The sequence below is a fragment of the Sphaeramia orbicularis genome, chromosome 17 (assembly GCF_902148855.1).
Source record: "Sphaeramia orbicularis chromosome 17, fSphaOr1.1, whole genome shotgun sequence".
Classification (NCBI taxonomy): Eukaryota; Metazoa; Chordata; class Actinopteri; order Kurtiformes; family Apogonidae; genus Sphaeramia; species Sphaeramia orbicularis.
In genome coordinates this window covers 42398122-42406513 of record NC_043973.1, presented here as the reverse complement: position 1 = coordinate 42406513, position 8392 = coordinate 42398122, and positions in this window count along the sequence as shown.

The window sequence follows — 8392 nt, the reverse complement described above, 5'->3', positions numbered from 1 at the left end:
TTTCCTTGTTACTATCCTGTTGTTAAAAGGTGATTAAATGGCATTAAATGGATTTGTGAGTAGGTTTGAAAAATAACTTGGCTAAAGTGTTGAAAAAATGTGCGTTTTTATGTTGTTTTGTCAAATATCCACAGTGTCGATGTATGTAAAATATAGGTAGACTATTCATTTTTTTATTTCCAAGGGGTGTTATCAACAGGTCCAGACCAAAATGCATCAGGATCCAATTGGACGTACATACAATTAAGCAGAGCAATAGTATGTACAGTAGCATTGAGCTGGTAAATGAAACACAGCAACATTTGTAAGAAATAATATAAATTTCTTGTAAGCGCAGTTGTTCGTTCTTTAAAGGAGTGATATTTTGCTATTTTAGATGGAATTATGCATTTTAAAACACTTCCCTGTGGTCTACATAAACTGTTAATGCTCTGTTTGGTTCTGAATTCTTCATTAATTCAACTCCACAGGTCAATCTTCAACCCTGTTTCTGAGTAATGACACCAGAAAGTCGGTTCTGGCCCTTTAAATGTAAATGAGCCACTTCACGCCCCGCCCCCTCCACATTGTTGACCGTGCTTTCTGTCTCATTCAGCCACTTGTGTTCGTCAATACAACCAACAACTGAACATTTTAAGTAATCGGCTTGAAGTTTGGACATATTTTCAGTTTTTACTACAACCGCTGCTGCTGACAAACAATTATGTCGTACTTGGAGAAATGTTCGTCGGAAGTCTTGACCTTATATCTGCAAATGTTGTGAGACAATAAGTTATAGATGTAACAAATTAACCCTTTAACCCCTGAGAATTATTTCAGTGTGTGTTTCAGTGTCATAAAAGCTGCTGTGAATATGTGCTTGTGTTCCTTTTCTTTTGGTTTTGCTTTACTTCATCTTTCAGGGTCAAAACAGTGTGGAATAATAGAAAAAGACAAAGAGGTGAATTGAAATTTTACAGGTTTTTACTCAATAAGGCACTCAGAATATACATCAGTAAGAGATTTAAGATGTTGAACATTAAGTGTGAACTGGAACACACTGAATAATAACAAGTATTTGAATTTTGGCTCAATCGATTTTGGTTTGGGGCTCTTTTTTTCTAAACCAGTCCAGCTGCTTTTTGGCACCTGGTTGAATTCCAAAAAGCAGTTACACAAACAAAAATTGGTAAAAACACAGCAAAAATAAAATAAAAAATTAAATCACAATAACACTGCAAACAACAGTAAAAACAAAAAATGACAATGAAAGCAATGTTTTAAAAAAAGCCCAAATCGTCTATTTTTATAGTGAGTAGGTCTCACTCACTGCTCTGTGTTTTGGATGTGTTTTGCAGGGGGGTGCACTGAGCATGCTCAGATGTCTATGGAAAGAACAAGATCTATTCTACCAACATGCTTGGAAAGTTTTCCTATTGAGCAAACGGTTGAATTTTTACAAATACTTAAAATAAATCCTACTTTCAGAACGCTCACCACAGACACGTCAGGGGTTAAAGGGTTAAGCAGGAATTAAAACAGGTTGTAGAAATCCACTCGATTTTTGCCAGAATGAATATGAAGATAGCTTTGCAGCACCTGGAGGGTTCAAATTCAAACTGTATGAACTACAGTCTACTCTCGTTATACCGCCAACTTCCGTTCACGGCCAAATTGGCGGTATAGCGAAAATGGCGTTACAACGGGTTGCGTCCATAATGTGCATGTCTTTACTATATGATGTCTATGCTGCCTCTGTTAACCCGTTCTAATTGCGTTTCTAAATAAATCTTGATTCTGTTATGTTGTAAGGGATCATTTAAAGTGGGGAAACATTTTAAGCATTATTATACCGTGTCGGGAAATGACACCCCATCATCTTGAGGCTTTGGCTTAATCCCACGTCCTCTTCCCGACATCCTGACCTACTGAGTGTTCTGCGATAAATGAACGGTGGCCGTTCCGTAGACCTACTCGTAGCTTGTCGCGATCAGCGTCTGGCGCGTTTGTTTCAGTGCATTGTTAAAATTTATGTGTACTCAACGGCAATCACGCTGGCGGTATAACGGTCGGGAAATCAATGGTATAAGTGTTGTTTGTGCATGGAACTGGGCTGGCGGATGGCGATAGGCGGAAATGGCGGTAGCTAATGGAATAATGCATTGGGGATTTTTGTGCAATGGTTTTGGTCGGCGGTGAGCGAAAATGGCGGTATAACAGCGGGCGGTTTAACGAGAGTAGACTGTATTAGGGTCCAAATACACAAATAAATGAACCAAAGACTAATAAAAGTGGGTTCAGCAAAATATGACCCCTTTAAGGACAATACTATGGCTGTAGCAAACTAAAAATGAAAAAGCTTAACTCACTTTATTATGCATCCTAATATACACAACACCTAGCATTAGCATTAGCATTTTCCCTTAGCTGCCATTGAAGGCTGTCATATGGTTAAGGGTACTGACAGGAGAATTGACCTATATGTACTTCATTTTAATGGTGATGGAAACCAGACAAAACGCACATGGCACGGAAAGAACAGGCAAACTCAACACAGAAAGGCTCCACAACTGTGTAACTGTGAGATGGAAGATAAAGGTCAAAGGTTAACTTTTTGTTTGTTTGTCTGTCTGTCTGTCTGTCAGCAAGTTAACTCAAAAAGTTAAAGAAGGATTTTGATGAAATTTTCAGGAAAGGTTGATACTGGCACAAGGAACAAATGATTAAATTTTGGTGGTGATCGGGGGCGGGCAGGGCGGGGGGCTGATCTGCCTTGGTGGAGGTCTGTGCTGTCCGAGTGCTTTTCTAGTTTTACATGAGATTACATCAGGCTCCTGAATTAAAACAAGTTCGACACCCTGATGTTTCATGTTGTCAGTGGAATTTTTTGACCATCTTGTGGGCCTGACTGAACCATTTGGGGGCCGAGTTTAGGCCGTGGGGAATCGTGGCTCAGGCGATAAAGTGGGTCATCCAATAACTGAAAGGAAGTAAGTGAGTGAGTGAGTGAGTAAGTGAGTGAGTGGGTGAATGAGTGAGTAAGTGAGTTAGTGAGTGAGTGGGTGAGTGAGTGAGTAAGTGAGTGAGTGAGTGAGTGGGTGAGTGAGTGAGTGGGTGAGTGAGTGGGTGAGTGGGTGGGTGAGTGAGTGAGTGAGTGAGTGAGTGAGTGAGTGAGTGAGTGAGTGGGTGAGTGAGTGAGTGAGTGGGTGAGTAAGTGAGTGAGTGGGTGGGTGAGTGAGTGAGTGAGTGAGTGTGTCAGTAAGTGAGTAAGTGATTGATTGAGTGAGTGAGTGAGTGAGTAATTGAGTGAGTGAGTGGGTGAGTGAGTGAGTGAGTGAGTGGGTAAGTAAGTGAGTGAGTGGGTGAGTGAGTGGGTGAGTGAGTGAGTGGGTGGGTGAGTAAGTGAGTGAGTGGGTGAGTGAGTGGGTGAGTGAGTGAGTAAGTGAGTGAGTGAGTGAGTGGGTGAGTGAGTGGGTGGGTGAGTGAGTGTGTCAGTAAGTGAGTGAGTGAGTGAGTGAGTAAGTGAGTGAGTGATTGAGTGAGTGAGTGGGTGAGTGAGTAAGTGAGTGAGTAAGTGAGTTAGTGAGTGAGTGAGTGGGTGAGTGAGTAAGTGAGTGAGTGAGTGAGTGGGTGGGTGAGTGAGTGTGTCAGTAAGTGAGTGAGTGATTGAGTGAGTGAGTAATTGAGGGATTGAGTGAGTGAGTGGGTGAGTGAGTGAGTGGGTAAGTAAGTGAGTGAGTGAGTGAGTGATTGAGTGAGTGGGTGAGTGAGTGAGTGGGTGAGTGAGTGAGTAAGTGAGTGAGTGGGTGAGTGAGTGAGTGAGTGGGTAGGTGAGTAAGTGAGTGATTGATTGAGTCAGTAAGTGAGCGAGTGAGTGAGTGAGTGATTGAGTGAGTGAGTAAGTGAGTGAGTGAGTGAGTAAGTGAGTGAGTGGGTGAGTGAATGAGTGGGTAAGTGAGTGAGTGAGTGAGTGAGTGAGTGAGTGAGTGAGTGGGTAAGTAAGTATGTAAGTGCGAGTGAGTGAGTGAGTGAGTAAGTGAGTGAGTAAGTGAGTGAGTGAGTGAGTAAGTGAGTGGGTAAGTAAGTGAGTGAGTGAGTGAGTGAGTGAGTGGGTAAGTATGTAAGTGAGTAAGTGAGTGAGTGGGTGGGTGGGTGAGTGAATGGGTGAGTGAGTGAGTGAGTGAGTGAGTAAGTAAGTTTCATTCATAGAGCACTTTTCACAGAGTCACAAAGTGCTTTACAGTCCAAAGTACAAATAAACAGTACAAATAAAATACAATTAAAATACCATTAAAACACGGTAAAATACAATTAAAATATAATAAATACATAAAGTGCAATCAGTTTGTAGCAGCCCTGTGTCAGTTGGGAAATTCAAAAGCCTGCTTGAACAGGACTGTTTTGAGGTATTTTTAAAAAAAACTTTCTACAGAGTCCATGGACCGTAAGTATAGAGGCAGGTTGGCGGTTCGAATCCTGCTCTTTCCTAGTCATGTGCTGTTGTGTCCTTGGGCAAGACACTTCACTCTCCTTCACCCAGCTGTGGTTACATATGTAGTTTACTACCACCAGATTGTGAATGTGTGAGTAGACGAATAATGGATCCACTGTATGTGCTTTGAGTCTGCATTCATAGAAAAGCATTATATAAATCTAATCCATTATTATTATGTTTGGCACCCCAGGCTGTCACGGGGTTGTCATGGGCTGTTTTTTTTTTTTTTTTTAATTTTGTAACTTGTTGTTTCTTGGATCCTCACCCCTCCCACTAGAGCTAAGAGCGAAGACATCACGGTCGGAATCCAAGGAGAGCGTAGTCGAGGCAACAGGCATTTAACACCATGAGACATCCTCGCTTCAGACCCATCATTTTAAATCCACAATTGTTAAATCTGATGTGTGGAGCATCTGCGTCATCTGTCTGTTGTTTTGTTACGATGTTCTGCTATACTTTATGATCTGTGACAGATGGGGGTTCATCTAAATTTATGATGAACTTTTAATTTAATTCACAATGTAGCATAATGTGTCAGCAGGGGGATGTAGGGACAGCATGCATTTTTTATTTAACACAGACAAGTTAGATCACGCATTTGATCATTTTAAATAACTTGTAGAACTTCAAATTGGAGAAAAGTTTCATTTTTAAAGTCCTGCCTGTGCTGTGATTGTATAATCCAGACGTGTTATGCTTCTTTCAGACATCATAAGCCCCGAGCCATGGACAAGATTGAGGAGCAGAGGAGGTAAAAAAATAAAATAAAATAGGGAATTGAGAAAATCCTGTTGTGTCCTAGTGTGTTCTCTTCCTGTCTTTGTCTTTTTCACTCAATTTCTCCACCTCAGTAGTAGTTCTTCACTCTCCTGGTCACTGTGCAGTTTTCCCTTTAATCTAAAGCCTTTTTCTCAGGGGACTGGTATAAACTGGGGACCTCTGGTGACTTGGAAATTAACCCGCAGTGTTTGTGATTCAAGCGGTGCATTCACACAGAATAGGCAGTCTGTTTTTAACTCAGACAGACATTCTGATGTAAAGGACAGGCTCACCACCTACAGACATGTACTTTACTGTAGCTGTCATCATGTCATTCATTCTGTCATCTTTCGAGATGTCGTTCTGCTCAAGGATTCAAGTTTACTTTTACACTGAATTTTCAAAACGCTTCATCGTCGACCAGGAAATAGGCTGAAAACCTGGATGTAGGAAATTAAACATGTTGCATATCCCTGCAAATTACACAAATGATTCACACAGGACTAATTATCACAGGACCTCTGTGTTCGGTGAAATACAGGAAGTCATTTGCATTGGAGTCTTTAGTCAATAAATTACAAACATGGCTGATTCACAAGACCTCTACAATCTCTACAAATTACCTGATGTCCACAAGTAATAATACCTTGAAAATAGACAGCCACAATCCTGCCCCATCAGCTGTGTCTCATGGTACCTAATATTTGTGACAAGCAGTTTTTTAATTCCCTTAACCCATAAAGACCCTGTGTTACTTTTATGGTCATTCCCAAATGATTTTTTTCTCTACATCTAACCTTCTTCACCATTTATTGGAATTTGGGAACTGACACAAAAGTAGTGCAGTCTTTATGGGTTAAAAGTAAAAAAAAAAAAAAAAGTCAGTTTGTGGTAAAACTAATGAAGTATCAGACTGTGAAAATGCGTAAATACAAATTTTAATTTTATTGTAACTGTTTCTTGCCTTGATGTGTTCAGAGTCACTGAAAATTTTCCTGCAGGTTCAACATTACCGGGCTTTTTGTTATTTTTACCTTTTTAAATACTTTTTCATCTTGCTTTTGAAGGTTGAGGTAAAATGAGCCAAAGCAGCAGCCATTTTTGGTGTTAGTGACATCTATCCCTGCTGTCCTATTCCTTTACTATCTTCACCACAAACTGCGACTATTTTGTAAGCCCGTTTTTTGCTAATAAATGCCTTTTCTGCTGTTTCAGGTGATGTCTAGATCCTTTTCCTTGCTTTCACAGTACAGGCTACATATTGAATCTGTTTACACGCGCACTATCATTCCACTATTATTCTGAATTTGACAGGTGTGATATAAATAGGGTACTTCATTTTGATATTCTGAAGTACATCTTTTTACCCAGTGTAGCATTTTCTGCTTCAAAAATGTGAATGTATTTTCATTTCAGTTTTATAATATTTGTTGGACATTTTCAAAACCCAAATGCAGAACAAATAGACTGAAAAAACACCTGCTAATATCAGCTTTTCAAATAAGTCAATGAGATATTTATGTTATTTATTTACCATACTAATGTTGTTTCTGAGTGCTGGTTGCATGATGTGTAATTCTGTTGGCTCAACACAATTTGCCCTCTTGGGGATAATAAAGATTTCTTGAACTCAATGTACACAGTGCACTTGGGAAATTAATCTAATTTGCATATTTTATTGCAGTTGCAGCCCCTATTTACACTGGAGTAAAAACAAAGATCCACTCTGGAAGAGATGGATGAAGTCCACATTTTTGGTTAAAAAGAGAAACATACCCACTGTAAATATTATACTGGAGGATATCAACAGGTTTATGAGCAAATAAAATAAATGCTGGCCTGTGTTTAAAGGAACAAGAAAGGGAGGTTATTAGGGTGGCCCTTATACACTGCAAAAATCCAAATCTTACCAAGTGTATTTTTCTCATTTCTAGTCAAAATATCTCATCACACTTAAAATAAGACATAATCACCTAAAGACTAACTTTTCAGTGAGATATAAGAACTTATTTTTAGACAGTAGATCTTGAAAATCTTATTTCAAGAAATCTTGTCAAGGTAATTTTCAGTTGTTCCACTGACAGATTTTTTGCTTGAATTAAGTGAAATTTAAAAAAAAAAAAAAAATCTGCAATTAAGCAAAAAAAAAAAAAATTCATCCTTCTAAAAATCCATTTATATTTTGGGGTGGGAAGCTGTTTTATTTAATGTTGTTTTTCTCCTGTTTTATTCAAGGGATGTAACATCCTGTATTTTGTTGTGTTTTCTTTCGTAGGTAAGTCGTTTAAATATAGAGAATGTTATTTGTTGTGTCGGCTGTTCCAACCCAGATGCAAACCTACTTTAATTTTGTGAATAAATGAATTATCTTGGACTTGAAACTCACACAGCACTGGTCTTCTTTGGGAGCAGGCAAAGAGCGGAGTCTCTTTTATGCTAAGCTTAGGCTCCCCTAGGCTGGGCTTAACTGTTGCATTCAGGGATTCATCCAAATGTAGGACTGGGAGGCTTTCACAGACAAGAGCCAGTGTTCGACCACTTGAGTTTCATCCGCTATACATCAAACAAATGATTATGATTCGTTCCTGGCTTTGGAAATCAACAGTAAACAGATATGTGCCTGAGATGCATCTGTTTCGTGGACTACATTAAAGGTGTTTGTCTTGTCCAAGTTTTGAAGTAAAGACCTTCAAGTCATACAAGGACATACTTAAGTTTTAGAAATTTCATACAGGGTGAACACCTCAAAAAGGACTACATTATTCAGTCTTTCTTTCCAGTTTAAACCTCATATTTTGTTCGTCTTTTTCTTCTTCTTTTTTTTTTTTTTTTTAATCATCAAGAGTTTTGTATTATGTGCCTGCAAGGTCAAAATGAACTGTTCTAAATTCACTTAACCATCTCGGAGATAGAGAGAGGTTTGTGTCATTTGAATTTATTCATCAGGACATAAGCCGCAAAAGAAAGTTGGCTGATTTTCAACAATGCTTTGAGGAATAATGGCTTTAACATTTGTTCTCTTCGATACACTTAATACTGATGTCCTTCATTGTGAGACAGGTCTGGCTTTTTTGGAGGGAGAAAAGGTCGTCAATTTCTAAGCACTTATCCACATGGGTCGCTCAAACCTCTGCTGTTAACACTGTCAGAATGCAAAGA